Source organism: Schistocerca piceifrons, chromosome 3, assembly GCF_021461385.2.
Source record: "Schistocerca piceifrons isolate TAMUIC-IGC-003096 chromosome 3, iqSchPice1.1, whole genome shotgun sequence".
NCBI lineage: Eukaryota > Metazoa > Arthropoda > Insecta > Orthoptera > Acrididae > Schistocerca > Schistocerca piceifrons.
In genome coordinates, this window is record NC_060140.1 from 263,481,456 (window position 1) to 263,508,136 (window position 26,681).

At 46.4% G+C, this 26,681-nt stretch overlaps 60 non-coding genes across 60 annotated transcripts; 40 read left to right on the plus strand and 20 right to left on the minus strand.

The window, feature by feature from the left end:
• Positions 1-2,017: 2,017 nt before the first annotated feature.
• Positions 2,018-2,089, minus strand: Trnaa-cgc. The gene has a single exon. It is a non-coding gene; the product is annotated as a tRNA-Ala (tRNA).
• A 118-nt stretch (positions 2,090-2,207) lies between these two features.
• On the plus strand, positions 2,208-2,279 carry Trnaw-cca. Its single transcript has one exon. It is a non-coding gene; the product is annotated as a tRNA-Trp (tRNA).
• A 319-nt stretch (positions 2,280-2,598) lies between these two features.
• Positions 2,599-2,670, plus strand: Trnac-gca. Its single transcript has one exon. It is a non-coding gene; the product is annotated as a tRNA-Cys (tRNA).
• Positions 2,671-2,946: 276 nt separating this feature from the next.
• Trnaa-cgc lies at positions 2,947-3,018 on the minus strand. Its single transcript has one exon. It is a non-coding gene; the product is annotated as a tRNA-Ala (tRNA).
• Positions 3,019-3,136: 118 nt separating this feature from the next.
• On the plus strand, positions 3,137-3,208 carry Trnaw-cca. Its single transcript has one exon. It is a non-coding gene; the product is annotated as a tRNA-Trp (tRNA).
• Positions 3,209-3,527: 319 nt separating this feature from the next.
• Positions 3,528-3,599, plus strand: Trnac-gca. The gene has a single exon. It is a non-coding gene; the product is annotated as a tRNA-Cys (tRNA).
• A 277-nt stretch (positions 3,600-3,876) lies between these two features.
• Trnaa-cgc lies at positions 3,877-3,948 on the minus strand. The gene has a single exon. It is a non-coding gene; the product is annotated as a tRNA-Ala (tRNA).
• A 118-nt stretch (positions 3,949-4,066) lies between these two features.
• Positions 4,067-4,138, plus strand: Trnaw-cca. The gene has a single exon. It is a non-coding gene; the product is annotated as a tRNA-Trp (tRNA).
• A 319-nt stretch (positions 4,139-4,457) lies between these two features.
• Positions 4,458-4,529, plus strand: Trnac-gca. The gene has a single exon. It is a non-coding gene; the product is annotated as a tRNA-Cys (tRNA).
• Positions 4,530-4,805: 276 nt separating this feature from the next.
• On the minus strand, positions 4,806-4,877 carry Trnaa-cgc. The gene has a single exon. It is a non-coding gene; the product is annotated as a tRNA-Ala (tRNA).
• Positions 4,878-4,995: 118 nt separating this feature from the next.
• On the plus strand, positions 4,996-5,067 carry Trnaw-cca. The gene has a single exon. It is a non-coding gene; the product is annotated as a tRNA-Trp (tRNA).
• Positions 5,068-5,386: 319 nt separating this feature from the next.
• On the plus strand, positions 5,387-5,458 carry Trnac-gca. Its single transcript has one exon. It is a non-coding gene; the product is annotated as a tRNA-Cys (tRNA).
• Positions 5,459-5,735: 277 nt separating this feature from the next.
• Trnaa-cgc lies at positions 5,736-5,807 on the minus strand. The gene has a single exon. It is a non-coding gene; the product is annotated as a tRNA-Ala (tRNA).
• A 118-nt stretch (positions 5,808-5,925) lies between these two features.
• Positions 5,926-5,997, plus strand: Trnaw-cca. Its single transcript has one exon. It is a non-coding gene; the product is annotated as a tRNA-Trp (tRNA).
• Positions 5,998-6,316: 319 nt separating this feature from the next.
• Trnac-gca lies at positions 6,317-6,388 on the plus strand. The gene has a single exon. It is a non-coding gene; the product is annotated as a tRNA-Cys (tRNA).
• Positions 6,389-6,665: 277 nt separating this feature from the next.
• On the minus strand, positions 6,666-6,737 carry Trnaa-cgc. The gene has a single exon. It is a non-coding gene; the product is annotated as a tRNA-Ala (tRNA).
• A 118-nt stretch (positions 6,738-6,855) lies between these two features.
• Positions 6,856-6,927, plus strand: Trnaw-cca. Its single transcript has one exon. It is a non-coding gene; the product is annotated as a tRNA-Trp (tRNA).
• Positions 6,928-7,246: 319 nt separating this feature from the next.
• On the plus strand, positions 7,247-7,318 carry Trnac-gca. Its single transcript has one exon. It is a non-coding gene; the product is annotated as a tRNA-Cys (tRNA).
• Positions 7,319-7,597: 279 nt separating this feature from the next.
• Positions 7,598-7,669, minus strand: Trnaa-cgc. The gene has a single exon. It is a non-coding gene; the product is annotated as a tRNA-Ala (tRNA).
• A 118-nt stretch (positions 7,670-7,787) lies between these two features.
• Trnaw-cca lies at positions 7,788-7,859 on the plus strand. The gene has a single exon. It is a non-coding gene; the product is annotated as a tRNA-Trp (tRNA).
• A 319-nt stretch (positions 7,860-8,178) lies between these two features.
• Trnac-gca lies at positions 8,179-8,250 on the plus strand. The gene has a single exon. It is a non-coding gene; the product is annotated as a tRNA-Cys (tRNA).
• A 276-nt stretch (positions 8,251-8,526) lies between these two features.
• Positions 8,527-8,598, minus strand: Trnaa-cgc. The gene has a single exon. It is a non-coding gene; the product is annotated as a tRNA-Ala (tRNA).
• Positions 8,599-8,716: 118 nt separating this feature from the next.
• On the plus strand, positions 8,717-8,788 carry Trnaw-cca. The gene has a single exon. It is a non-coding gene; the product is annotated as a tRNA-Trp (tRNA).
• A 319-nt stretch (positions 8,789-9,107) lies between these two features.
• Trnac-gca lies at positions 9,108-9,179 on the plus strand. The gene has a single exon. It is a non-coding gene; the product is annotated as a tRNA-Cys (tRNA).
• A 277-nt stretch (positions 9,180-9,456) lies between these two features.
• Trnaa-ugc lies at positions 9,457-9,528 on the minus strand. Its single transcript has one exon. It is a non-coding gene; the product is annotated as a tRNA-Ala (tRNA).
• A 118-nt stretch (positions 9,529-9,646) lies between these two features.
• Positions 9,647-9,718, plus strand: Trnaw-cca. Its single transcript has one exon. It is a non-coding gene; the product is annotated as a tRNA-Trp (tRNA).
• A 319-nt stretch (positions 9,719-10,037) lies between these two features.
• Positions 10,038-10,109, plus strand: Trnac-gca. Its single transcript has one exon. It is a non-coding gene; the product is annotated as a tRNA-Cys (tRNA).
• A 279-nt stretch (positions 10,110-10,388) lies between these two features.
• Trnaa-cgc lies at positions 10,389-10,460 on the minus strand. The gene has a single exon. It is a non-coding gene; the product is annotated as a tRNA-Ala (tRNA).
• A 118-nt stretch (positions 10,461-10,578) lies between these two features.
• Trnaw-cca lies at positions 10,579-10,650 on the plus strand. The gene has a single exon. It is a non-coding gene; the product is annotated as a tRNA-Trp (tRNA).
• A 319-nt stretch (positions 10,651-10,969) lies between these two features.
• On the plus strand, positions 10,970-11,041 carry Trnac-gca. The gene has a single exon. It is a non-coding gene; the product is annotated as a tRNA-Cys (tRNA).
• Positions 11,042-11,318: 277 nt separating this feature from the next.
• On the minus strand, positions 11,319-11,390 carry Trnaa-cgc. Its single transcript has one exon. It is a non-coding gene; the product is annotated as a tRNA-Ala (tRNA).
• A 118-nt stretch (positions 11,391-11,508) lies between these two features.
• Trnaw-cca lies at positions 11,509-11,580 on the plus strand. Its single transcript has one exon. It is a non-coding gene; the product is annotated as a tRNA-Trp (tRNA).
• Positions 11,581-11,898: 318 nt separating this feature from the next.
• Positions 11,899-11,970, plus strand: Trnac-gca. The gene has a single exon. It is a non-coding gene; the product is annotated as a tRNA-Cys (tRNA).
• Positions 11,971-12,246: 276 nt separating this feature from the next.
• Trnaa-cgc lies at positions 12,247-12,318 on the minus strand. The gene has a single exon. It is a non-coding gene; the product is annotated as a tRNA-Ala (tRNA).
• Positions 12,319-12,436: 118 nt separating this feature from the next.
• On the plus strand, positions 12,437-12,508 carry Trnaw-cca. The gene has a single exon. It is a non-coding gene; the product is annotated as a tRNA-Trp (tRNA).
• Positions 12,509-12,826: 318 nt separating this feature from the next.
• Positions 12,827-12,898, plus strand: Trnac-gca. Its single transcript has one exon. It is a non-coding gene; the product is annotated as a tRNA-Cys (tRNA).
• A 276-nt stretch (positions 12,899-13,174) lies between these two features.
• On the minus strand, positions 13,175-13,246 carry Trnaa-cgc. Its single transcript has one exon. It is a non-coding gene; the product is annotated as a tRNA-Ala (tRNA).
• Positions 13,247-13,364: 118 nt separating this feature from the next.
• On the plus strand, positions 13,365-13,436 carry Trnaw-cca. Its single transcript has one exon. It is a non-coding gene; the product is annotated as a tRNA-Trp (tRNA).
• A 319-nt stretch (positions 13,437-13,755) lies between these two features.
• Trnac-gca lies at positions 13,756-13,827 on the plus strand. The gene has a single exon. It is a non-coding gene; the product is annotated as a tRNA-Cys (tRNA).
• Positions 13,828-14,103: 276 nt separating this feature from the next.
• Positions 14,104-14,175, minus strand: Trnaa-cgc. The gene has a single exon. It is a non-coding gene; the product is annotated as a tRNA-Ala (tRNA).
• A 118-nt stretch (positions 14,176-14,293) lies between these two features.
• On the plus strand, positions 14,294-14,365 carry Trnaw-cca. The gene has a single exon. It is a non-coding gene; the product is annotated as a tRNA-Trp (tRNA).
• A 319-nt stretch (positions 14,366-14,684) lies between these two features.
• Trnac-gca lies at positions 14,685-14,756 on the plus strand. The gene has a single exon. It is a non-coding gene; the product is annotated as a tRNA-Cys (tRNA).
• Positions 14,757-15,032: 276 nt separating this feature from the next.
• On the minus strand, positions 15,033-15,104 carry Trnaa-cgc. Its single transcript has one exon. It is a non-coding gene; the product is annotated as a tRNA-Ala (tRNA).
• Positions 15,105-15,222: 118 nt separating this feature from the next.
• Positions 15,223-15,294, plus strand: Trnaw-cca. The gene has a single exon. It is a non-coding gene; the product is annotated as a tRNA-Trp (tRNA).
• A 319-nt stretch (positions 15,295-15,613) lies between these two features.
• Trnac-gca lies at positions 15,614-15,685 on the plus strand. Its single transcript has one exon. It is a non-coding gene; the product is annotated as a tRNA-Cys (tRNA).
• Positions 15,686-15,967: 282 nt separating this feature from the next.
• Trnaa-cgc lies at positions 15,968-16,039 on the minus strand. Its single transcript has one exon. It is a non-coding gene; the product is annotated as a tRNA-Ala (tRNA).
• A 118-nt stretch (positions 16,040-16,157) lies between these two features.
• Positions 16,158-16,229, plus strand: Trnaw-cca. Its single transcript has one exon. It is a non-coding gene; the product is annotated as a tRNA-Trp (tRNA).
• Positions 16,230-16,548: 319 nt separating this feature from the next.
• Trnac-gca lies at positions 16,549-16,620 on the plus strand. Its single transcript has one exon. It is a non-coding gene; the product is annotated as a tRNA-Cys (tRNA).
• Positions 16,621-16,896: 276 nt separating this feature from the next.
• Trnaa-cgc lies at positions 16,897-16,968 on the minus strand. Its single transcript has one exon. It is a non-coding gene; the product is annotated as a tRNA-Ala (tRNA).
• A 118-nt stretch (positions 16,969-17,086) lies between these two features.
• Positions 17,087-17,158, plus strand: Trnaw-cca. The gene has a single exon. It is a non-coding gene; the product is annotated as a tRNA-Trp (tRNA).
• Positions 17,159-17,477: 319 nt separating this feature from the next.
• On the plus strand, positions 17,478-17,549 carry Trnac-gca. Its single transcript has one exon. It is a non-coding gene; the product is annotated as a tRNA-Cys (tRNA).
• A 277-nt stretch (positions 17,550-17,826) lies between these two features.
• Trnaa-cgc lies at positions 17,827-17,898 on the minus strand. The gene has a single exon. It is a non-coding gene; the product is annotated as a tRNA-Ala (tRNA).
• A 118-nt stretch (positions 17,899-18,016) lies between these two features.
• Trnaw-cca lies at positions 18,017-18,088 on the plus strand. The gene has a single exon. It is a non-coding gene; the product is annotated as a tRNA-Trp (tRNA).
• A 319-nt stretch (positions 18,089-18,407) lies between these two features.
• Trnac-gca lies at positions 18,408-18,479 on the plus strand. The gene has a single exon. It is a non-coding gene; the product is annotated as a tRNA-Cys (tRNA).
• Positions 18,480-24,966: 6,487 nt separating this feature from the next.
• Trnaa-cgc lies at positions 24,967-25,038 on the minus strand. The gene has a single exon. It is a non-coding gene; the product is annotated as a tRNA-Ala (tRNA).
• A 118-nt stretch (positions 25,039-25,156) lies between these two features.
• On the plus strand, positions 25,157-25,228 carry Trnaw-cca. The gene has a single exon. It is a non-coding gene; the product is annotated as a tRNA-Trp (tRNA).
• A 319-nt stretch (positions 25,229-25,547) lies between these two features.
• Positions 25,548-25,619, plus strand: Trnac-gca. The gene has a single exon. It is a non-coding gene; the product is annotated as a tRNA-Cys (tRNA).
• A 276-nt stretch (positions 25,620-25,895) lies between these two features.
• Trnaa-cgc lies at positions 25,896-25,967 on the minus strand. The gene has a single exon. It is a non-coding gene; the product is annotated as a tRNA-Ala (tRNA).
• A 118-nt stretch (positions 25,968-26,085) lies between these two features.
• On the plus strand, positions 26,086-26,157 carry Trnaw-cca. The gene has a single exon. It is a non-coding gene; the product is annotated as a tRNA-Trp (tRNA).
• Positions 26,158-26,476: 319 nt separating this feature from the next.
• On the plus strand, positions 26,477-26,548 carry Trnac-gca. Its single transcript has one exon. It is a non-coding gene; the product is annotated as a tRNA-Cys (tRNA).
• The last annotated feature ends 133 nt before the right edge of the window (positions 26,549-26,681 follow it).

The following is a 26,681-nucleotide window of genomic DNA, read 5'->3' on the forward strand; positions in this document are numbered from 1 at the left end:
TTGAGCACATAAACGTAGAGTGGGCAAAGCTGGTCAGGCAGCATACGACGCTTGGTGTCACATTGACCGCATGCCCAATGAAAATGACTGCGTTGAATTGGAAAGCTGCGGCACGGAAAGTGCAGGGTGCTATAATGGAAAATTTATCACGGAATATGAATCAGATTCAGAGGATTAAGTACATCAACACGTGTATCTTAGCTACAGCATACCACACCGCTCAGCTCTTTCCACTACCCAAAATGATAGCCAAGAACATAACGTCCAGAATCACAAATTTTCTGTGGAAAGGAGAACTGTTTCGAGTAACCGCCAAAGTGGCTACCTTACATCCCCGAAATGGTGGTTTAGGTCTCATCAATATCACCAACAAAGCCTCTGCACTCTTCGTCAAAAGGCAACTAACTATCATTAGAGAAGTACCGGAAAGCATTTCAAGCCGACTTTTTGAAATTCTAAAACCTCGCAGCCTGCAGCCTCCTATTGATGTGCAAAAAATTAACAATCGTCTCCAGCACGTGCGAGCCTTTTATATTGAACTTAGCTACTTGAGGGACGAAGTTACACGGCTACGTCAACTAACGTCAAGAGATATTATGCGGGTCTGGGAGACGTGTGAAGGAAAGAATAAAGTAGAGAGACAGTTTCCTCACATACACTGGACTGCTATCTGGCAAAACATCAATTTAAAAGTTTTATCTTCTGACATAAGAACAGCATGGTACAAAGCCGTTAATAATATCATTAGCACCAACGAAAGATTATATGAAATTGGCCTCAGTGACACCAATCTATGTCAACGATGTCGACTAGTGGACACAATTATCCATCGATACACTTGCGGCGGCAATATACATATCTGGAATTGGCTCAAGGTGCAAATAGCTCTCATTACAAGGTCTTCACCTCAGTACATCTCGCTGTCAGTGCTGCACAGACCACAAGACCGTTATTTTCCAGAGACGAAGAATAATGCCGTCTATTGGCTCCTAGGAAATTATGTAACTTACGTAACTCATGACGCTGGAACTGACACCGTTACAGATTTCAAGATATACTTACAGTGCAAATACCACAAAATACGTACGTATGCAGACCACAAGAAGAAATATGGTAATATGCTACAAATTATATTTGATAGAATGGGGATAGGCTAAACACCATCAACCTAAAGCACACAGTATTGAGTGACTATATTACTATGTGCAGAATTATTGTCTGTTTCATTTCTTATACTTTCATTTTTGTTGATTTTCCACTATGACAAAATGGTCAAACACGACAACAACTAAAAAATTTAAAAAAATTAAAAATAAATGAAGGCAGGAACAACAAGTAGAAGATTGAGTTATATTTTTCATTTTATGCACATGGAGAGGCATTACTTATTTCACGAACGAATTCCTTTCATTTAATCATGATAATATAAAAAACCATAAAAAAAGAGGAAACAATAATTAAAAAAATTAAAAACAAAAAAAATTAAAAACATTAAAAAAAAAAAACAAAAAAAAATAAATTTGCTAAAGTGGACAGTTGTATTTTTGGATCATAGGAGCGACAAGGTCGAAAATCAGTGATGGGTATGGTGGAGACATTGTGGCCAGGCCTCAGATTATTCTTGACCCCTGCCCACTTTGCCTCCTTCTGCCTATTACTTATAAAAAAAAAAAAAAAAAAAAAGTCGTAGAGCATTCGACTGCAGATCGAGAGGTCCCCGGTTCAATCCCGGGTGCCCCCTTCATTTTTCAGTATCTCGAAAAAACAAATGATGATTGTCGCGGTGAGTTGCAAATACATGTTTGAGATGCACCCTGCACGCCATACCGAAGGCTTTGGAGCAACATTTCAATGGGGGGGGATCGCAGCCCAGGGTCTTGCAGGTCATCGTCCTCCCGCCATGAGGTCGAACTGTACGAAATCCACTTGCTTGGGGGAAGAATCTTGTACACTGAATTTTGTAGAATATGGTGATAGGCAAAAGTTTTCATGTACTGCTGCACGGAGAAACAAAAAATGGAGGAGCTGGGATTTGAACCCAGGACTTTCTGCATGCGAAGTAGACACTCTACCACTGAGTTACACCCCCGCCAGAGCAAGTACATCCGGGACGAGTGTCTCGTGGATCCTACTGTCATTATTTCTTAGGTTTGAACGGTACAGTAAGTGTTCGAGGAACCTATTCATGACAAAACCTAAGCAGCGTCGACTCCGTGGCGCAACGGTAGCGCGTCTGACTCCAGATCAGAAGGTTGCGTGTTCAAATCACGTCGGGGTCACAATGAAATTTTCGTTTACGAAAGCCATAGGCGAGTATGTCAGTTTAATCAGATACCAAACGATTACGGAGAACGGACGAACAGAACTTGCTTGAAAAAAAGCTACTAGCGCAATTTTCGCGTTCTGACATTAAGGTGAAGGCGCCGACTCGCACTTTCTCCAGGCGCGAAGTGTCTAGTATTTTTGATATTTATATCGTTTAACGCTAATATATAACTGAGAGATAATGATTACGCAATATTTTGCTCGATTAGACGTCTTTAGCCAGGCAGAGTATAATATTTTTCCTTAAGTTATGGGAACGCAAAGATCGTGAATGGGGGTATAGCTCAGTCGTAGAGCATTCGACTGCAGATCGAGAGGTCCCCGGTTCAATCCCGGGTGCCCCCTTCATTTTTCAGTATCTCGAAAAAACAAATGACGATTGTCGCGGTGAGTCGCAAATACATGTTTGAGATGCACCCTGCACGCCATACCGAAGGCTTTGGAGCAACATTTCAATGGGGGGGGATCGCAGCCCAGGGTCTTGCAGGTCATCGTCCTCCCGCCATGAGGTCGAACTGTACGAAATCCACTTGCTTGGGGGAAGAATCTTGTACACTGAATTTTGTAGAATATGGTGATAGGCAAAAGTTTTCATGTACTGCTGCACGGAGAAACAAAAAATGGAGGAGCTGGGATTTGAACCCAGGACTTTCTGCATGCGAAGCAGACACTCTACCACTGAGTTACACCCCCGCCAGAGCAAGTACATCCGGGACGAGTGTCTCGTGGATCCTACTGTCATTATTTCTTAGGTTTGAACGGTACAGTAAGTGTTCGAGGAACCTATTCATGACAAGACCTAAGCAGCGTCGACTCCGTGGCGCAACGGTAGCGCGTCTGACTCCAGATCAGAAGGTTGCGTGTTCAAATCACGTCGGGGTCACAATGAAATTTTCGTTTACGAAAGCCATAGGCGAGTATGTCAGTTTAATCAGATACCAAACGATTACGGAGAACGGACGAACAGAACTTGCTTGAAAAAAAGCTACTAGTGCAATTTTCGCGTTCTGACATTAAGGTGAAGGCGCCGACTCGCACTTTCTCCAGGCGCGAAGTGTCTAGTATTTTTGATATTTATATCGTTTAACGCTAATATATAACTGAGAGATAATGATTACGCAATATTTTGCTCGATTAGACGTCTTTAGCCAGGCAGAGTATAATATTTTTCCTTAAGATATGGGAACGCAAAGATCGTGAATGGGGGTATAGCTCAGTCGTAGAGCATTCGACTGCAGATCGAGAGGTCCCCGGTTCAATCCCGGGTGCCCCCTTCATTTTTCAGTATCTCGAAAAAACAAATGACGATTGTCGCGGTGAGTTGCAAATACATGTTTGAGATGCACCCTGCACGCCATACCGAAGGCTTTGGAGCAACATTTCAATGGGGGGGGGATCGCAGCCCAGGGTCTTGCAGGTCATCGTCCTCCCGCCATGAGGTCGAACTGTACGAAATCCACTTGCTTGGGGGAAGAATCTTGTACACTGAATTTTGTAGAATATGGTGATAGGCAAAAGTTTTCATGTACTGCTGCACGGAGAAACAAAAATTGGAGGAGCTGGGATTTGAACCCAGGACTTTCTGCATGCGAAGCAGACACTCTACCACTGAGTTACACCCCCGCCAGAGCAAGTACATCCGGGACGAGTGTCTCGTGGATCCTACTGTCATTATTTCTTAGGTTTGAACGGTACAGTAAGTGTTCGAGGAACCTATTCATGACAAGACCTAAGCAGCGTCGACTCCGTGGCGCAACGGTAGCGCGTCTGACTCCAGATCAGAAGGTTGCGTGTTCAAATCACGTCGGGGTCACAATGAAATTTTCGTTTACGAAAGCCATAGGCGAGTATGTCAGTTTAATCAGATACCAAACGATTACGGAGAACGGACGAACAGAACTTGCTTGAAAAAAAGCTACTAGTGCAATTTTCGCGTTCTGACATTAAGGTGAAGGCGCCGACTCGCACTTTCTCCAGGCGCGAAGTGTCTAGTATTTTTGATATTTATATCGTTTAACGCTAATATATAACTGAGAGATAATGATTACGCAATATTTTGCTCGATTAGACGTCTTTAGCCAGGCAGAGTATAATATTTTTCCTTAAGTTATGGGAACGCAAAGATCGTGAATGGGGGTATAGCTCAGTCGTAGAGCATTCGACTGCAGATCGAGAGGTCCCCGGTTCAATCCCGGGTGCCCCCTTCATTTTTCAGTATCTCGAAAAAACAAATGACGATTGTCGCGGTGAGTTGCAAATACATGTTTGAGATGCACCCTGCACGCCATACCGAAGGCTTTGGAGCAACATTTCAATGGGGGGGGATCGCAGCCCAGGGTCTTGCAGGTCATCGTCCTCCCGCCATGAGGTCGAACTGTACGAAATCCACTTGCTTGGGGGAAGAATCTTGTACACTGAATTTTGTAGAATATGGTGATAGGCAAAAGTTTTCATGTACTGCTGCACGGAGAAACAAAAAATGGAGGAGCTGGGATTTGAACCCAGGACTTTCTGCATGCGAAGCAGACACTCTACCACTGAGTTACACCCCCGCCAGAGCAAGTACATCCGGGACGAGTGTCTCGTGGATCCTACTGTCATTATTTCTTAGGTTTGAACGGTACAGTAAGTGTTCGAGGAACCTATTCATGACAAGACCTAAGCAGCGTCGACTCCGTGGCGCAACGGTAGCGCGTCTGACTCCAGATCAGAAGGTTGCGTGTTCAAATCACGTCGGTGTCACAATGAAATTTTCGTTTACGAAAGCCATAGGCGAGTATGTCAGTTTAATCAGATACCAAACGATTACGGAGAACGGACGAACAGAACTTGCTTGAAAAAAAGCTACTAGTGCAATTTTCGCGTTCTGACATTAAGGTGAAGGCGCCGACTCGCACTTTCTCCAGGCGCGAAGTGTCTAGTATTTTTGATATTTATATCGTTTAACGCTAATATATAACTGAGAGATAATGATTACGCAATATTTTGCTCGATTAGACGTCTTTAGCCAGGCAGAGTATAATATTTTTCCTTAAGTTATGGGAACGCAAAGATCGTGAATGGGGGTATAGCTCAGTCGTAGAGCATTCGACTGCAGATCGAGAGGTCCCCGGTTCAATCCCGGGTGCCCCCTTCATTTTTCAGTATCTCGAAAAAACAAATGACGATTGTCGCGGTGAGTTGCAAATACATGTTTGAGATGCACCCTGCACGCCATACCGAAGGCTTTGGAGCAACATTTCAATGGGGGGGGGATCGCAGCCCAGGGTCTTGCAGGTCATCGTCCTCCCGCCATGAGGTCGAACTGTACGAAATCCACTTGCTTGGGGGAAGAATCTTGTACACTGAATTTTGTAGAATATGGTGATAGGCAAAAGTTTTCATGTACTGCTGCACGGAGAAACAAAAATTGGAGGAGCTGGGATTTGAACCCAGGACTTTCTGCATGCGAAGCAGACACTCTACCACTGAGTTACACCCCCGCCAGAGCAAGTACATCCGGGACGAGTGTCTCGTGGATCCTACTGTCATTATTTCTTAGGTTTGAACGGTACAGTAAGTGTTCGAGGAACCTATTCATGACAAGACCTAAGCAGCGTCGACTCCGTGGCGCAACGGTAGCGCGTCTGACTCCAAATCAGAAGTTTGCGTGTTCAAATCACGTCGGGGTCACAATGAAATTTTCGTTTACGAAAGCCATAGGCGAGTATGTCAGTTTAATCAGATACCAAACGATTACGGAGAACGGACGAACAGAACTTGCTTGAAAAAAAGCTACTAGTGCAATTTTCGCGTTCTGACATTAAGGTGAAGGCGCCGACTCGCACTTTCTCCAGGCGCGAAGTGTCTAGTATTTTTGATATTTATATCGTTTAACGCTAATATATAACTGAGAGATAATGATTACGCAATATTTTGCTCGATTAGACGTCTTTAGCCAGGCAGAGTATAATATTTTTCCTTAAGTTATGGGAACGCAAAGATCGTGAATGGGGGTATAGCTCAGTCGTAGAGCATTCGACTGCAGATCGAGAGGTCCCCGGTTCAATCCCGGGTGCCCCCTTCATTTTTCAGTATCTCGAAAAAACAAATGACGATTGTCGCGGTGAGTTGCAAATACATGTTTGAGATGCACCCTGCACGCCATACCGAAGGCTTTGGAGCAACATTTCAATGGGGGGGGGATCGCAGCCCAGGGTCTTGCAGGTCATCGTCCTCCCGCCATGAGGTCTAACTGTACGAAATCCACTTGCTTGGGGGAAGAATCTTGTACACTGAATTTTGTAGAATATGGTGATAGGCAAAAGTTTTCATGTACTGCTGCACGGAGAAACAAAAATTGGAGGAGCTGGGATTTGAACCCAGGACTTTCTGCATGCGAAGCAGACACTCTACCACTGAGTTACACCCCCGCCAGAGCAAGTACATCCGGGACGAGTGTCTCGTGGATCCTACTGTCATTATTTCTTAGGTTTGAACGGTACAGTAAGTGTTCGAGGAACCTATTCATGACAAGACCTAAGCAGCGTCGACTCCGTGGCGCAACGGTAGCGCGTCTGACTCCAGATCAGAAGGTTGCGTGTTCAAATCACGTCGGGGTCACAATGAAATTTTCGTTTACGAAAGCCATAGGCGAGTATGTCAGTTTAATCAGATACCAAACGATTACGGAGAACGGACGAACAGAACTTGCTTGAAAAAAAGCTACTAGTGCAATTTTCGCGTTCTGACATTAAGGTGAAGGCGCCGACTCGCACTTTCTCCAGGCGCGAAGTGTCTAGTATTTTTGATATTTATATCGTTTAACGCTAATATATAACTGAGAGATAATGATTACGCAATATTTTGCTCGATTAGACGTCTTTAGCCAGGCAGAGTATAATATTTTTCCTTAAGTTATGGGAACGCAAAGATCGTGAATGGGGGTATAGCTCAGTCGTAGAGCATTCGACTGCAGATCGAGAGGTCCCCGGTTCAATCCCGGGTGCCCCCTTCATTTTTCAGTATCTCGAAAAAACAAATGACGATTGTCGCGGTGAGTTGCAAATACATGTTTGAGATGCACCCTGCACGCCATACCGAAGGCTTTGGAGCAACATTTCAATGGGGGGGGGGGATCGCAGCCCAGGGTCTTGCAGGTCATCGTCCTCCCGCCATGAGGTCGAACTGTACGAAATCCACTTGCTTGGGGGAAGAATCTTGTACACTGAATTTTGTAGAATATGGTGATAGGCAAAAGTTTTCATGTACTGCTGCACGGAGAAACAAAAATTGGAGGAGCTGGGATTTGAACCCAGGACTTTCTGCATGCGAAGCAGACACTCTACCACTGAGTTACACCCCCGCCAGAGCAAGTACATCCGGGACGAGTGTCTCGTGGATCCTACTGTCATTATTTCTTAGGTTTGAACGGTACAGTAAGTGTTCGAGGAACCTATTCATGACAAGACCTAAGCAGCGTCGACTCCGTGGCGCAACGGTAGCGCGTCTGACTCCAGATCAGAAGGTTGCGTGTTCAAATCACGTCGGGGTCACAATGAAATTTTCGTTTACGAAAGCCATAGGCGAGTATGTCAGTTTAATCAGATACCAAACGATTACGGAGAACGGACGAACAGAACTTGCTTGAAAAAAAGCTACTAGTGCAATTTTCGCGTTCTGACATTAAGGTGAAGGCGCCGACTCGCACTTTCTCCAGGCGCGAAGTGTCTAGTATTTTTGATATTTATATCGTTTAACGCTAATATATAACTGAGAGATAATGATTACGCAATATTTTGCTCGATTAGACGTCTTTAGCCAGGCAGAGTATAATATTTTTCCTTAAGTTATGGGAACGCAAAGATCGTGAATGGGGGTATAGCTCAGTCGTAGAGCATTCGACTGCAGATCGAGAGGTCCCCGGTTCAATCCCGGGTGCCCCCTTCATTTTTCAGTATCTCGAAAAAACAAATGACGATTGTCGCGGTGAGTTGCAAATACATGTTTGAGATGCACCCTGCACGCCATACCGAAGGCTTTGGAGCAACATTTCAATGGGGGGGGATCGCAGCCCAGGGTCTTGCAGGTCATCGTCCTCCCGCCATGAGGTCGAACTGTACGAAATCCACTTGCTTGGGGGAAGAATCTTGTACACTGAATTTTGTAGAATATGGTGATAGGCAAAAGTTTTCATGTACTGCTGCACGGAGAAACAAAAAATGGAGGAGCTGGGATTTGAACCCAGGACTTTCTGCATGCGAAGCAGACACTCTACCACTGAGTTACACCCCCGCCAGAGCAAGTACATCCGGGACGAGTGTCTCGTGGATCCTACTGTCATTATTTCTTAGGTTTGAACGGTACAGTAAGTGTTCGAGGAACCTATTCATGACAAGACCTAAGCAGCGTCGACTCCGTGGCGCAACGGTAGCGCGTCTGACTCCAGATCAGAAGGTTGCGTGTTCAAATCACGTCGGGGTCACAATGAAATTTTCGTTTACGAAAGCCATAGGCGAGTATGTCAGTTTAATCAGATACCAAACGATTACGGAGAACGGACGAACAGAACTTGCTTGAAAAAAAGCTACTAGTGCAATTTTCGCGTTCTGACATTAAGGTGAAGGCGCCGACTCGCACTTTCTCCAGGCGCGAAGTGTCTAGTATTTTTGATATTTATATCGTTTAACGCTAATATATAACTGAGAGATAATGATTACGCAATATTTTGCTCGATTAGACGTCTTTAGCCAGGCAGAGTATAATATTTTTCCTTAAGTTATGGGAACGCAAAGATCGTGAATGGGGGTATAGCTCAGTCGTAGAGCATTCGACTGCAGATCGAGAGGTCCCCGGTTCAATCCCGGGTGCCCCCTTCATTTTTCAGTATCTCGAAAAAACAAATGACGATTGTCGCGGTGAGTTGCAAATACATGTTTGAGATGCACCCTGCACGCCATACCGAAGGCTTTGGAGCAACATTTCAATGGGGGGGGGATCGCAGCCCAGGGTCTTGCAGGTCATCGTCCTCCCGCCATGAGGTCGAACTGTACGAAATCCACTTGCTTGGGGGAAGAATCTTGTACACTGAATTTTGTAGAATATGGTGATAGGCAAAAGTTTTCATGTACTGCTGCACGGAGAAACAAAAATTGGAGGAGCTGGGATTTGAACCCAGGACTTTCTGCATGCAAAGCAGACACTCTACCACTGAGTTACACCCCCGCCAGAGCAAGTACATCCGGGACGAGTGTCTCGTGGATCCTACTGTCATTATTTCTTAGGTTTGAACGGTACAGTAAGTGTTCGAGGAACCTATTCATGACAAGACCTCAGCAGCGTCGACTCCGTGGCGCAACGGTAGCGCGTCTGACTCCAGATCAGAAGGTTGCGTGTTCAAATCACGTCGGGGTCACAATGAAATTTTCGTTTACGAAAGCCATAGGCGAGTATGTCAGTTTAATCAGATACCAAACGATTACGGAGAACGGACGAACAGAACTTGCTTGAAAAAAAGCTACTAGTGCAATTTTCGCGTTCTGACATTAAGGTGAAGGCGCCGACTCGCACTTTCTCCAGGCGCGAAGTGTCTAGTATTTTTGATATTTATATCGTTTAACGCTAATATATAACTGAGAGATAATGATTACGCAATATTTTGCTCGATTAGACGTCTTTAGCCAGGCAGAGTATAATATTTTTCCTTAAGTTATGGGAACGCAAAGATCGTGAATGGGGGTATAGCTCAGTCGTAGAGCATTCGACTGCAGATCGAGAGGTCCCCGGTTCAATCCCGGGTGCCCCCTTCATTTTTCAGTATCTCGAAAAAACAAATGACGATTGTCGCGGTGAGTTGCAAATACATGTTTGAGATGCACCCTGCACGCCATACCGAAGGCTTTGGGGCAACATTTCAATGGGGGGGGGGGATCGCAGCCCAGGGTCTTGCAGGTCATCGTCCTCCCGCCATGAGGTCGAACTGTACGAAATCCACTTGCTTGGGGGAAGAATCTTGTACACTGAATTTTGTAGAATATGGTGATAGGCAAAAGTTTTCATGTACTGCTGCACGGAGAAACAAAAAATGGAGGAGCTGGGATTTGAACCCAGGACTTTCTGCATGCGAAGCAGACACTCTACCACTGAGTTACACCCCCGCCAGAGCAAGTACATCCGGGACGAGTGTCTCGTGGATCCTACTGTCATTATTTCTTAGGTTTGAACGGTACAGTAAGTGTTCGAGGAACCTATTCATGACAAGACCTAAGCAGCGTCGACTCCGTGGCGCAACGGTAGCGCGTCTGACTCCAGATCAGAAGGTTGCGTGTTCAAATCACGTCGGGGTCACAATGAAATTTTCGTTTACGAAAGCCATAGGCGAGTATGTCAGTTTAATCAGATACCAAACGATTACGGAGAACGGACGAACAGAACTTGCTTGAAAAAAAGCTACTAGTGCAATTTTCGCGTTCTGACATTAAGGTGAAGGCGCCGACTCGCACTTTCTCCAGGCGCGAAGTGTCTAGTATTTTTGATATTTATATCGTTTAACGCTAATATATAACTGAGAGATAATGATTACGCAATATTTTGCTCGATTAGACGTCTTTAGCCAGGCAGAGTATAATATTTTTCCTTAAGTTATGGGAACGCAAAGATCGTGAATGGGGGTATAGCTCAGTCGTAGAGCATTCGACTGCAGATCGAGAGGTCCCCGGTTCAATCCCGGGTGCCCCCTTCATTTTTCAGTATCTCGAAAAAACAAATGACGATTGTCGCGGTGAGTTGCAAATACATGTTTGAGATGCACCCTGCACGCCATACCGAAGGCTTTGGAGCAACATTTCAATGGGGGGGGGATCGCAGCCCAGGGTCTTGCAGGTCATCGTCCTCCCGCCATGAGGTCGAACTGTACGAAATCCACTTGCTTGGGGGAAGAATCTTGTACACTGAATTTTGTAGAATATGGTGATAGGCAAAAGTTTTCATGTACTGCTGCACGGAGAAACAAAAAATGGAGGAGCTGGGATTTGAACCCAGGACTTTCTGCATGCGAAGCAGACACTCTACCACTGAGTTACACCCCCGCCAGAGCAAGTACATCCGGGACGAGTGTCTCGTGGATCCTACTGTCATTATTTCTTAGGTTTGAACGGTACAGTAAGTGTTCGAGGAACCTATTCATGACAAGACCTAAGCAGCGTCGACTCCGTGGCGCAACGGTAGCGCGTCTGACTCCAGATCAGAAGGTTGCGTGTTCAAAACACGTCGGGGTCACAATGAAATTTTCGTTTACGAAAGCCATAGGCGAGTATGTCAGTTTAATCAGATACCAAACGATTACGGAGAACGGACGAACAGAACTTGCTTGAAAAAAGCTACTAGTGCAATTTTCGCGTTCTGACATTAAGGTGAAGGCGCCGACTCGCACTTTCTCCAGGCGCGAAGTGTCTAGTATTTTTGATATTTATATCGTTTAACGCTAATATATAACTGAGAGATAATGATTACGCAATATTTTGCTCGATTAGACGTCTTTAGCCAGGCAGAGTATAATATTTTTCCTTAAGTTATGGGAACGCAAAGATCGTGAATGGGGGTATAGCTCAGTCGTAGAGCATTCGACTGCAGATCGAGAGGTCCCCGGTTCAATCCCGGGTGCCCCCTTCATTTTTCAGTATCTCGAAAAAACAAATGACGATTGTCGCGGTGAGTTGCAAATACATGTTTGAGATGCACCCTGCACGCCATACCGAAGGCTTTGGAGCAACATTTCAATGGGGGGGGATCGCAGCCCAGGGTCTTGCAGGTCATCGTCCTCCCGCCATGAGGTCGAACTGTACGAAATCCACTTGCTTGGGGGAAGAATCTTGTACACTGAATTTTGTAGAATATGGTGATAGGCAAAAGTTTTCATGTACTGCTGCACGGAGAAACAAAAAATGGAGGAGCTGGGATTTGAACCCAGGACTTTCTGCATGCGAAGCAGACACTCTACCACTGAGTTACACCCCCGCCAGAGCAAGTACATCCGGGACGAGTGTCTCGTGGATCCTACTGTCATTATTTCTTAGGTTTGAACGGTACAGTAAGTGTTCGAGGAACCTATTCATGACAAGACCTAAGCAGCGTCGACTCCGTGGCGCAACGGTAGCGCGTCTGACTCCAGATCAGAAGGTTGCGTGTTCAAAACACGTCGGGGTCACAATGAAATTTTCGTTTACGAAAGCCATAGGCGAGTATGTCAGTTTAATCAGATACCAAACGATTACGGAGAACGGACGAACAGAACTTGCTTGAAAAAAGCTACTAGTGCAATTTTCGCGTTCTGACATTAAGGTGAAGGCGCCGACTCGCACTTTCTCCAGGCGCGAAGTGTCTAGTATTTTTGATATTTATATCGTTTAACGCTAATATATAACTGAGAGATAATGATTACGCAATATTTTGCTCGATTAGACGTCTTTAGCCAGGCAGAGTATAATATTTTTCCTTAAGTTATGGGAACGCAAAGATCGTGAATGGGGGTATAGCTCAGTCGTAGAGCATTCGACTGCAGATCGAGAGGTCCCCGGTTCAATCCCGGGTGCCCCCTTCATTTTTCAGTATCTCGAAAAAACAAATGACGATTGTCGCGGTGAGTTGCAAATACATGTTTGAGATGCACCCTGCACGCCATACCGAAGGCTTTGGAGCAACATTTCAATGGGGGGGGATCGCAGCCCAGGGTCTTGCAGGTCATCGTCCTCCCGCCATGAGGTCGAACTGTACGAAATCCACTTGCTTGGGGGAAGAATCTTGTACACTGAATTTTGTAGAATATGGTGATAGGCAAAAGTTTTCATGTACTGCTGCACGGAGAAACAAAAAATGGAGGAGCTGGGATTTGAACCCAGGACTTTCTGCATGCGAAGCAGACACTCTACCACTGAGTTACACCCCCGCCAGAGCAAGTACATCCGGGACGAGTGTCTCGTGGATCCTACTGTCATTATTTCTTAGGTTTGAACGGTACAGTAAGTGTTCGAGGAACCTATTCATGACAAGACCTAAGCAGCGTCGACTCCGTGGCGCAACGGTAGCGCGTCTGACTCCAGATCAGAAGGTTGCGTGTTCAAATCACGTCGGGGTCACAATGAAATTTTCGTTTACGAAAGCCATAGGCGAGTATGTCAGTTTAATCAGATACCAAACGATTACGGAGAACGGACGAACAGAACTTGCTTGAAAAAAAGCTACTAGTGCAATTTTCGCGTTCTGACATTAAGGTGAAGGCGCCGACTCGCACTTTCTCCAGGCGCGAAGTGTCTAGTATTTTTGATATTTATATCGTTTAACGCTAATATATAACTGAGAGATAATGATTACGCAATATTTTGCTCGATTAGACGTCTTTAGCCAGGCAGAGTATAATATTTTTCCTTAAGTTATGGGAACGCAAAGATCGTGAATGGGGGTATAGCTCAGTCGTAGAGCATTCGACTGCAGATCGAGAGGTCCCCGGTTCAATCCCGGGTGCCCCCTTCATTTTTCAGTATCTCGAAAAAACAAATGACGATTGTCGCGGTGAGTTGCAAATACATGTTTGAGATGCACCCTGCACGCCATACCGAAGGCTTTGCAGCAACATTTCAATGGGGGGGGATCGCAGCCCAGGGTCTTGCAGGTCATCGTCCTCCCGCCATGAGGTCGAACTGTACGAAATCCACTTGCTTGGGGGAAGAATCTTGTACACTGAATTTTGTAGAATATGGTGATAGGCAAAAGTTTTCATGTACTGCTGCACGGAGAAACAAAAAATGGAGGAGCTGGGATTTGAACCCAGGACTTTCTGCATGCGAAGCAGACACTCTACCACTGAGTTACACCCCCGCCAGAGCAAGTACATCCGGGACGAGTGTCTCGTGGATCCTACTGTCATTATTTCTTAGGTTTGAACGGTACAGTAAGTGTTCGAGGAACCTATTCATGACAAGACCTAAGCAGCGTCGACTCCGTGGCGCAACGGTAGCGCGTCTGACTCCAGATCAGAAGGTTGCGTGTTCAAATCACGTCGGGGTCACAATGAAATTTTCGTTTACGAAAGCCATAGGCGAGTATGTCAGTTTAATCAGATACCAAACGATTACGGAGAACGGACGAACAGAACTTGCTTGAAAAAAAGCTACTAGTGCAATTTTCGCGTTCTGACATTAAGGTGAAGGCGCCGACTCGCACTTTCTCCAGGCGCGAAGTGTCTAGTATTTTTGATATTTATATCGTTTAACGCTAATATATAACTGAGAGATAATGATTACGCAATATTTTGCTCGATTAGACGTCTTTAGCCAGGCAGAGTATAATATTTTTCCTTAAGTTATGGGAACGCAAAGATCGTGAATGGGGGTATAGCTCAGTCGTAGAGCATTCGACTGCAGATCGAGAGGTCCCCGGTTCAATCCCGGGTGCCCCCTTCATTTTTCAGTATCTCGAAAAAACAAATGACGATTGTCGCGGTGAGTTGCAAATACATGTTTGAGATGCACCCTGCACGCCATACCGAAGGCTTTGGAGCAACATTTCAATGGGGGGGGATCGCAGCCCAGGGTCTTGCAGGTCATCGTCCTCCCGCCATGAGGTCGAACTGTACGAAATCCACTTGCTTGGGGGAAGAATCTTGTACACTGAATTTTGTAGAATATGGTGATAGGCAAAAGTTTTCATGTACTGCTGCACGGAGAAACAAAAAATGGAGGAGCTGGGATTTGAACCCAGGACTTTCTGCATGCGAAGCAGACACTCTACCACTGAGTTACACCCCCGCCAGAGCAAGTACATCCGGGACGAGTGTCTCGTGGATCCTACTGTCATTATTTCTTAGGTTTGAACGGTACAGTAAGTGTTCGAGGAACCTATTCATGACAAGACCTAAGCAGCGTCGACTCCGTGGCGCAACGGTAGCGCGTCTGACTCCAGATCAGAAGGTTGCGTGTTCAAATCACGTCGGGGTCACAATGAAATTTTCGTTTACGAAAGCCATAGGCGAGTATGTCAGTTTAATCAGATACCAAACGATTACGGAGAACGGACGAACAGAACTTGCTTGAAAAAAAGCTACTAGTGCAATTTTCGCGTTCTGACATTAAGGTGAAGGCGCCGACTCGCACTTTCTCCAGGCGCGAAGTGTCTAGTATTTTTGATATTTATATCGTTTAACGCTAATATATAACTGAGAGATAATGATTACGCAATATTTTGCTCGATTAGACGTCTTTAGCCAGGCAGAGTATAATATTTTTCCTTAAGTTATGGGAACGCAAAGATCGTGAATGGGGGTATAGCTCAGTCGTAGAGCATTCGACTGCAGATCGAGAGGTCCCTGGTTCAATCCCGGGTGCCCCCTTCATTTTTCAGTATCTCGAAAAAACAAATGACGATTGTCGCGGTGAGTTGCAAATACATGTTTGAGATGCACCCTGCACGCCATACCGAAGGCTTTGGAGCAACATTTCAATGGGGGGGGGGGGGGATCGCAGCCCAGGGTCTTGCAGGTCATCGTCCTCCCGCCATGAGGTCGAACTGTACGAAATCCACTTGCTTGGGGGAAGAATCTTGTACACTGAATTTTGTAGAATATGGTGATAGGCAAAAGTTTTCATGTACTGCTGCACGGAGAAACAAAAAATGGAGGAGCTGGGATTTGAACCCAGGACTTTCTGCATGCGAAGCAGACACTCTACCACTGAGTTACACCCCCGCCAGAGCAAGTACATCCGGGACGAGTGTCTCGTGGATCCTACTGTCATTATTTCTTAGGTTTGAACGGTACAGTAAGTGTTCGAGGAACCTATTCATGACAAGACCTAAGCAGCGTCGACTCCGTGGCGCAACGGTAGCGCGTCTGACTCCAGATCAGAAGGTTGCGTGTTCAAATCACGTCGGGGTCACAATGAAATTTTCGTTTACGAAAGCCATAGGCGAGTATGTCAGTTTAATCAGATACCAAACGATTACGGAGAACGGACGAACAGAACTTGCTTGAAAAAAAGCTACTAGTGCAATTTTCGCGTTCTGACATTAAGGTGAAGGCGCCGACTCGCACTTTCTCCAGGCGCGAAGTGTCTAGTATTTTTGATATTTATATCGTTTAACGCTAATATATAACTGAGAGATAATGATTACGCAATATTTTGCTCGATTAGACGTCTTTAGCCAGGCAGAGTATAATATTTTTCCTTAAGTTATGGGAACGCAAAGATCGTGAATGGGGGTATAGCTCAGTCGTAGAGCATTCGACTGCAGATCGAGAGGTCCCCGGTTCAATCCCGGGTGCCCCCTTCATTTTTCAGTATCTCGAAAAAACAAATGACGATTGTCGCGGTGAGTTGCAAATACATGTTTGAGATGCACCCTGCACGCCATACCGAAGGCTTTGGAGCAACATTTCAATGGGGGGGGATCGCAGCCCAGGGTCTTGCAGGTCATCGTCCTCCCGCCATGAGGTCGAACTGTACGAAATCCACTTGCTTGGGGGAAGAATCTTGTACACTGAATTTTGTAGAATATGGTGATAGGCAAAAGTTTTCATGTACTGCTGCACGGAGAAACAAAAAATGGAGGAGCTGGGATTTGAACCCAGGACTTTCTGCATGCGAAGCAGACACTCTACCACTGAGTTACACCCCCGCCAGAGCAAGTACATCCGGGACGAGTGTCTCGTGGATCCTACTGTCATTATTTCTTAGGTTTGAACGGTACAGTAAGTGTTCGAGGAACCTATTCATGACAAGACCTAAGCAGCGTCGACTCCGTGGCGCAACGGTAGCGCGTCTGACTCCAGATCAGAAGGTTGCGTGTTCAAATCACGTCGGGGTCACAATGAAATTTTCGTTTACGAAAGCCATAGGCGAGTATGTCAGTTTAATCAGATACCAAACGATTACGGAGAACGGACGAACAGAACTTGCTTGAAAAAAAGCTACTAGTGCAATTTTCGCGTTCTGACATTAAGGTGAAGGCGCCGACTCGCACTTTCTCCAGGCGCGAAGTGTCTAGTATTTTTGATATTTATATCGTTTAACGCTAATATATAACTGAGAGATAATGATTACGCAATATTTTGCTCGATTAGACGTCTTTAGCCAGGCAGAGTATAATATTTTTCCTTAAGTTATGGGAACGCAAAGATCGTGAATGGGGGTATAGCTCAGTCGTAGAGCATTCGACTGCAGATCGAGAGGTCCCCGGTTCAATCCCGGGTGCCTCCTTCATTTTTCAGTATCTCGAAAAAACAAATGACGATTGTCGCGGTGAGTTGCAAATACATGTTTGAGATGCACCCTGCACGCCATACCGAAGGCTTTGGAGCAACATTTCAATGGGGGGGGGATCGCAGCCCAGGGTCTTGCAGGTCATCGTCCTCCCGCCATGAGGTCGAACTGTACGAAATCCACTTGCTTGGGGGAAGAATCTTGTACACTGAATTTTGTAGAATATGGTGATAGGCAAAAGTTTTCATGTACTGCTGCACGGAGAAACAAAAAATGGAGGAGCTGGGATTTGAACCCAGGACTTTCTGCATGCGAAGCAGACACTCTACCACTGAGTTACACCCCCGCCAGAGCAAGTACATCCGGGACGAGTGTCTCGTGGATCCTACTGTCATTATTTCTTAGGTTTGAACGGTACAGTAAGTGTTCGAGGAACCTATTCATGACAAGACCTAAGCAGCGTCGACTCCGTGGCGCAACGGTAGCGCGTCTGACTCCAGATCAGAAGGTTGCGTGTTCAAATCACGTCGGGGTCACAATGAAATTTTCGTTTACGAAAGCCATAGGCGAGTATGTCAGTTTAATCAGATACCAAACGATTACGGAGAACGGACGAACAGAACTTGCTTGAAAAAAAGCTACTAGTGCAATTTTCGCGTTCTGACATTAAGGTGAAGGCGCCGACTCGCACTTTCTCCAGGCGCGAAGTGTCTAGTATTTTTGATATTTATATCGTTTAACGCTAATATATAACTGAGAGATAATGATTACGCAATATTTTGCTCGATTAGACGTCTTTAGCCAGGCAGAGTATAATATTTTTCCTTAAGTTATGGGAACGCAAAGATCGTGAATGGGGGTATAGCTCAGTCGTAGAGCATTCGACTGCAGATCGAGAGGTCCCCGGTTCAATCCTGGGTGCCCCCTTCATTTTTCAGTATCTCGAAAAAAACAAATGACGATTGTCGCGGTGAGTTGCAAATACATGTTTGAGATGCACCCTGCACGCCATACCGAAGGCTTTGGAGCAACATTTCAATGGGGGGGGGATCGCAGCCCAGGGTCTTGCAGGTCATCGTCCTCCCGCCATGAGGCAGTTCCGCTTTAGACGCCGTGCAGTGTGGACGTGCCTAGTCTTCCGCTCCGCCGTAGCGTTACGTATAGTGGACTATCGTTGTTTACGTGTTGTGTTGCAACTTCTGTGAGTGTTTCTCCGTCGTTGTTTCGTACCTTGTGTTACTTTCTGTCCTTATTTCAGTGTGTTGTGTGTAGCGGTTTCGACCGCCTATTTTGAAAATGTCGTCCCAGGTTATTCCTCGTCAGGCTACAGTTAGTTTTACTTTCGACAAGTCTACCCGCAATGTGCAACCTAGTTCCCTTGAGATTCATGATTGGTTGGTAGATACCTTTGGTGTTCATTCGGATCAGGTGCACACTGCTTATTTTGATACCGAACTGTATGTTTTCTTTGTTAAGTTCATGGACCCACTTCAGGTTGATAAAATTCTTTCTAAATATGGTCATCAAGTTCTCTTTCGGCATCGGGATGATTCTGTAAGTACCGTTCTGCTTTCCAATGCTTCCATCACGTATACCAATGTTCGTGTTTACAACCTTCCACCGGAGGTGGATAATGTCTATCTTAAGGAGGGTCTACAAAAGTATGGTGATGTAAAGAGCATTCGCCTTGAACGCTGGTCAAGCCAACATCGCCTGCAATGTTACAGTGGTATTCGTTCAGTCGAAATGCACATTAAGCAGAATATTCCATCTCACCTGCAGATCGGTGGATATCGTGTCCATGTAACATATAGTGGTCAGGTTGGCACCTGTTTTTTGTGCAATGAAAGTGGTCACGTGCGTACTGACTGTCCGCGGAGGGTTTTTGTTTTAAAAAATTCTCTCGAACAGCGTCGCAAGTTAACGGTCGCTGACCTCGTTGCAGGTGGTTCTGCTCTTGGTGTAGCACAGTCCAGTGGTAGTAGCGCCCCGCCACAGGTTTTGCGCACCCCTGACACAGACTTTCCTCCTTTGCGTGCTAAATCTGATGTTGTTCCGTCTGTCCCTCAGGTGGGTGTGCCACTTTTGAATAATAAGAGGCGTCGCCCACACGATGGAAATAGTACGGATGAGGATCTCCCTGAGATGCCCCAGTCCGAGCGACCGGCATCCTCCGAGCCACTGTGTACTGTAGCTGCTCCCTGCCCTCCTGAGGTAGCGGTTCCGGTGGCGGCTGCTGGCCCCCCTCCGGCCTCCGACGCAGCTTCTCTCGAGTCGGGTCGTCGGTCGGGCCTGTTGGCGCCGTCTTCCAAACCGACTTCGATGTCACAACAAGTGGAGCCGCGACAACTTCCTGCTTCGCTGCCCCATACCTCTGCCAGCGGAGCTGCTCCGCTTCCTTCCAACTCTGCGGCCTCGGACCTTCCTGCTCACGTTTCGCCTCCGTGCAGTCCATGTTTGCCGGAAGCTAGTGCAGGTGTTGACCATTCCGTTTCGTCGGATGTTTCCGCCGCGACCCCGGATCCCGCATGTGGACCGGCGCGGGTGGTGTCGGATACAGAACTTGACCCTCCTACGTCACCGGCGGCTGAAGCTTCCTTGCCCGTCAGCCGACGCAAGTTACGCGTTCAGCCGAACGTTAATGCTGTTCGTAAAAAACCGAAACGTAAGGGATCCGCGGAACGGGGTAGCAGTCCCCCTCCCTCGGATGCCTCCGTCACCCCTGCTATGGACTGTGACGCTGGTGCGTCGGTGTAGGTGATTTGTTTTCTCGCTTTTCTGTCTATGGTTCAAGCATACACCTTTCTTACCTTAAATGTTAACCGTATTGAGTCCGACGTTCGCATTGCCTCTTTGCGGCAGTTTATTTACGACGCCTGTGCGGACGTAGTGTTTTTGCAGGAAGTGTTGTTTTCTGATCTCTCTCTACCTGGATTTCAAACTGCTTTTAATGTCGCGCCGGAATATTCAACAGGAACTGCTCTTTTCTTTCGAGAGGGCATTCCTATTACTGACATTGAATTCCTTGACTCTGGCCGTGGGATTGGTTGTCGTCTTTTTGATCTCCGCCTCGTTGTTTTGTATGCCCCCTCTGGTTCGGGTCACACTGTGGCTCGATCGCGCTTTTATAAAGAAGAGCTTATTTATCTTTTGCGCCAGAGTCCTCGGAGTCTCCTGCTCGGAGGCGATTTTAATTGTGTTTTACGCCCTGCAGACCAGTCCCCCAATTTTAATTATTGCCGTGATTTACATGACTTAGTTCGTACGATGCATCTGCGTGATGTTTGGGAACACAAATATCCAACCCTGGTGAAATATACGTTTTTTACCGGGTCCTCATGCAGTAGACTCGACAGATTCTATTTATCTGATTTTTTATGTGATAAAATTCTTTCTGTCGATGTTATTCCTACTAGTTTTTCTGACCATTGTGCTTTTACTGCAACTGTAAATCTTAGTCACCAACCTGCAAAACTTTATCGTTCCCAGTGGATGTTAAATGTTTCCCACCTTGCCGACAGTGCCATGGATGATGTTATAAGTGGCGTGTGGGAGCGATGTCTTCGCTCTGTCCCGCGATACCCCTCCTTGCTGGTTTGGTGGACTGCGTTTGCCAAGCCCAAGATTCGTCAGACTTTGATTTTTTACTGTGCTGCAAGGGCGCGTGATTTTAAGAACACGTATGAATATTACTACTCTGTCCTGCGTGAACTATATGACGCGGCGGGTACCTCTCCTCTGCGGATCCATGATGTTCGTCGTATTAAAGCCAAGCTCTTGAGCCTTAAACGACGACAGATGGATGGTCTGCGAGTTAAGTCGAAACCTCACTCTCTTGTTGAAGGTGAACTGACATCCTTGTACCACCTGCTACGGCATCAGACTCGTCGTCGTCGCTCCTTCATCTCTTCTCTTACGGTGGATGATGGACGACAGCTTATTGCACAGGAGGAAATGGTTCGTGCTCTTCATCAGTATTATACTAGTCTATATTCTGCCGATGATTCTGGTGAGTCTCTTTCGGATGATGTCCTTGGGGATCTAACTGCGACGATCGCGCCTGACGGGAACGGCGAATTTCTCCGGGAGTTCCAGGTAGATGATGTTTTCGATTTTATTGCTCGCTCTCCGTCCAGTAAATCGCCGGGTCCAGACGGCCTGCCTAAAGAATTTTATCTCCGTTTTTGGCCTCTTTTGGGTGGCATTTTTACGCAGATTTTAAATGAGATTGTCAGGGGGGTGGATGTGCCTGCCGATTTTAAAGTAGGGAAAATTGTTTTAATTCCGAAGTCCTCTGGTCGTTTATCTGCTGCCAATCTTCGTCCGCTCACATTGCTGAACTTTGACTACAAGACAGCTGCTAGAGCGCTCAATAGCCGGTTGTCTTCTCTGCTTCGGGGTGTGATTGGTGCACATCAATGTTGTTTTCATGATAGATCTATTCTGACACCAGTAGCCGAATATCGGGATGTTGTCTCGGTTGCGGCGGTTACAAACGTACATTGTGCCTTTGCCTTCCTTGATTTTTACAAGGCTTTTGATCACGTCAGTCATGTGTTTTTAGATCATGTTTTAGGTACAATAGGTTTTAACGCTTCATCACGTGGTGTTCTTGGCAATTTGTATAGGGGAATAACAGCTCGGGTGTCAGTCAATGGGCAGCTGACGCCGCCCATTGCTATCCGCCGCGGAGTGCCTCAGGGTAGTCCGCTCTCTATGTCTTTATTCGTATTGTCCCTGGAACCGCTGCTTCGGACTATTGCTCTCAAGCTTCAGGGTATGTCCCTCTCTGGTGGGAAGCTCTCTGTTAAGGCATATGCGGATGATGTCGTTGTTCTCCTCCGTCAACGTGATGATATCCGGTTGTTGAAAGGGGCAGTTGATGCATACTGTCGTGTCTCTGGAGCGCGTCTCAATCAGGGTAAATGTAAGTTCCTTGATATTCGAGGATTTCGCGATGCTGATGTCCCTTGGGCCACTTTTGTCGATCGCCATACGTCCTTGGGGATTATCATTGATCGGTGTCCTCTAAAAATGGCGGCTCTCAATTGGAAATCTGTCACCGAGAAGATACAGGGGGCTCTGATGGTCCATGAGCAGCGCTCTGCTACCATTTTGCAAAAAGTCAGAATTTTAGACACCTACGTTCTATGTAAAGCTTATTATGTTGCTCAGCTGTTCCCACTTCCCATGATGGTGGCGAAAAGGTTGCGCCAATTGTCTAGCAGGTTTATATGGAAGGGCCATCTATTCAAGTTACGTTACGAGGTTATGACGAAACCGCGTATCTCCGGAGGCTTGGGCCTCTCTGACATTACTCGCAAGGCGTCTGCTTTGTACGTCCGCCGAACGACTCTAATTGTTACGCAAGAAGAGACTTCAATTACATCCAGGCTTTTTACTGTTGTGCGTCCGGCGAGCCTTGCTCCACCTGTCGATGTCGGACGCCTAAATATTAAGCTGAAACACATTCGGGAGTTTTACATTGCGGTGAGTTACCTCGGTGACGTCTTCTTGCGGCGACCGGTGCCAACGACCAAGGGCTTGATTGCCCGCTGGGAGGGGCTGGCCGGTCCCAATCCAATAGAACTGGCGTCTCCATCTGTGTCCTGGAGGAACGTCTGGAAGAATGTTAGTCTGCCGATACACTCTATGGCCGTGGCGTCCACGTGGTATAGGGTAATAAATAATTTGGTTCCCACCAATGTACGACTGCACCGTATTGGTCTTTCTGACACGGACACCTGTACTCGGTGTGGTCTCCTGGATACCCTTGAACATCGATTCACCTGCTGTGGGCACCTTGCCAATTGGCGTTGGCTCAGGAAACAACTTGCTTTTGTCACTAGGTCTGCTGAAGCCGCTTATACTATTGACATCATCGTCCGGCCCGATTCCTCCTTTTTTCCGCGAACGAAGCTCCATACAGTCATGTGGTTGATTGGACATTTCGTACATTTTGTCATCAGTTGTCATGAAGAGGATGGACACCTAGCGTTTCGGCAGTACATGCTTACTGCTTACTGGCAGCGCTTGCGATTGCCAGGCCTCCGTGATGATTTTGCAAATATGCTTAGCCTGACATTTGAAAGAGACGGTGTTGGCTAAGGACACCTGTGTGAGCCATTTTCTTTTATACTGTTTCGGGATTTACCGCCTTGGTGTATGTTTCTTCTCTACATCCAGGACTGAAGTTTTCGTGGACCTTTAGGGCGCTCAAGAAAAACAAACGAGCGACCACGAACCGAGACAGTAGGGGATAATACTACGCCCTTGTACAGGTGCCTTTCGGAAACAGGACGGTGGAGTCATCGTGGCCAGGCCTCGGGCTTCGACCCCTGCCCACTTTGCTTCCGCAGGCCTGAATCTCACTGTCACCTCTAACTTTACACAATGAAAAAAAATATGAATTTATTATGCACTCCCAGTATATCAAAATTGAGGTACAAATCCACCCTTTGCTGTTTGCATTAGAAACCAATTATATCTTCTTTTTATTTAAGTGTGTGTGTGTGTGTGTCTGTGTGTGTGTGTGTGTGTGTGTGTGTGTGTGTGTGTGTGTGTGTGTGTGTCTGTGTGTGTTCCCTTTGGACTTAAAAGAATGCTGTAAAAAAAAAAAAAAAAAAAAAAAAGTGGTTAAGAAAAAAAAAAAAAAAAAAAAAAAAAAAGGGGTATGATTCCTGCTTCGGGTGCAGGAGGTCCCGGGTTCAAATCCCGGACGAGCCCTTGCGTTTTGTACAACGGTGTGGTAACAAATCGCATGGCGGCGGCTGTTTCGCGCATTTCCAGGCCTCCAAGTCAGCGCTAAAATCCGACAACCAGTTCTGAAACCGTTTCATGTTTCATTTGAGCCATGTGCACCCTGCTGATGGAACGTTTGAAGTTGATTTAAATGATCACAGTAGAGATCGTAGCAAGTGTCTTGCTGAGTGCGACGAAAACGGGTTTCCGCCCGCAATCGAGCCGGGGACCTTCTGCGTGTTAGGAACGGCGCCTGGGCTCGGCGGCAGCTGCTGCTCTTTCCTTCCTTACGAGATACCGTCGATTCGCGCAGTAAAAAAAAAAAAAAAAAAAAAAAAAGTCGTAGAGCATTCGACTGCAGATCGAGAGGTCCCCGGTTCAATCCCGGGTGCCCCCTTCATTTTTCAGTATCTCGAAAAAACAAATGACGATTGTCGCGGTGAGTTGCAAATACATGATTGAGATGCACCCTGCACGCCATACCGAAGGCTTTGGAGCAACATTTCAATGGGGGGGGATCGCAGCCCAGGGTCTTGCAGGTCATCGTCCTCCCGCCATGAGGTCGAACTGTACGAAATCCACTTGCTTGGGGGAAGAATCTTGTACACTGAATTTTGTAGAATATGGTGATAGGCAAAAGTTTTCATGTACTGCTGCACGGAGAAACAAAAAATGGAGGAGCTGGGATTTGAACCCAGGACTTTCTGCATGCGAAGCAGACACTCTACCACTGAGTTACACCCCCGCCAGAGCAAGTACATCCGGGACGAGTGTCTCGTGGATCCTACTGTCATTATTTCTTAGGTTTGAACGGTACAGTAAGTGTTCGAGGAACCTATTCATGACAAGACCTAAGCAGCGTCGACTCCGTGGCGCAACGGTAGCGCGTCTGACTCCAGATCAGAAGGTTGCGTGTTCAAATCACGTCGGGGTCACAATGAAATTTTCGTTTACGAAAGCCATAGGCGAGTATGTCAGTTTAATCAGATACCAAACGATTACGGAGAACGGACGAACAGAACTTGCTTGAAAAAAAGCTACTAGTGCAATTTTCGCGTTCTGACATTAAGGTGAAGGCGCCGACTCGCACTTTCTCCAGGCGCGAAGTGTCTAGTATTTTTGATATTTATATCGTTTAACGCTAATATATAACTGAGAGATAACGATTACGCAATATTTTGCTCGATTAGACGTCTTTAGCCAGGCAGAGTATAATATTTTTCCTTAAGTTATGGGAACGCAAAGATCGTGAATGGGGGTATAGCTCAGTCGTAGAGCATTCGACTGCAGATCGAGAGGTCCCCGGTTCAATCCCGGGTGCCCCCTTCATTTTTCAGTATCTCGAAAAAACAAATGACGATTGTCGCGGTGAGTTGCAAATACATGTTTGAGATGCACCCTGCACGCCATACCGAAGGCTTTGGAGCAACATTTCAATGGGGGGGGATCGCAGCCCAGGGTCTTGCAGGTCATCGTCCTCCCGCCATGAGGTCGAACTGTACGAAATCCACTTGCTTGGGGGAAGAATCTTGTACACTGAATTTTGTAGAATATGGTGATAGGCAAAAGTTTTCATGTACTGCTGCACGGAGAAACAAAAAATGGAAGAGCTGGGATTTGAACCCAGGACTTTCTGCATGCGAAGCAGACACTCTACCACTGAGTTACACCCCCGCCAGAGCAAGTACATCCGGGACGAGTGTCTCGTGGATCCTACTGTCATTATTTCTTAGGTTTGAACGGTACAGTAAGTGTTCGAGGAACCTATTCATGACAAGACCTAAGCAGCGTCGACTCCGTGGCGCAACGGTAGCGCGTCTGACTCCAGATCAGAAGGTTGCGTGTTCAAATCACGTCGGGGTCACAATGAAATTTTCGTTTACGAAAGCCATAGGCGAGTATGTCAGTTTAATCAGATACCAAACGATTACGGAGAACGGACGAACAGAACTTGCTTGAAAAAAAGCTACTAGTGCAATTTTCGCGTTCTGACATTAAGGTGAAGGCGCCGACTCGCACTTTCTCCAGGCGCGAAGTGTCTAGTATTTTTGATATTTATATCGTTTAACGCTAATATATAACTGAGAGATAATGATTACGCAATATTTTGCTCGATTAGACGTCTTTAGCCAGGCAGAGTATAATATTTTTCCTTAAGTTATGGGAACGCAAAGATCGTGAATGGGGGTATAGCTCAGTCGTAGAGCATTCGACTGCAGATCGAGAGGTCCCCGGTTCAATCCCGGGTGCCCCCTTCATTTTTCAGTATCTCGAAAAAACAAATGACGATTGTCGCGGTGAGTTGCAAATACATGTTTGAGATGCACCCTGCACGCCATACCGAAGGCTTTGGAGCAACATTTCAATGGGGGGGGGGATCGCATCCCA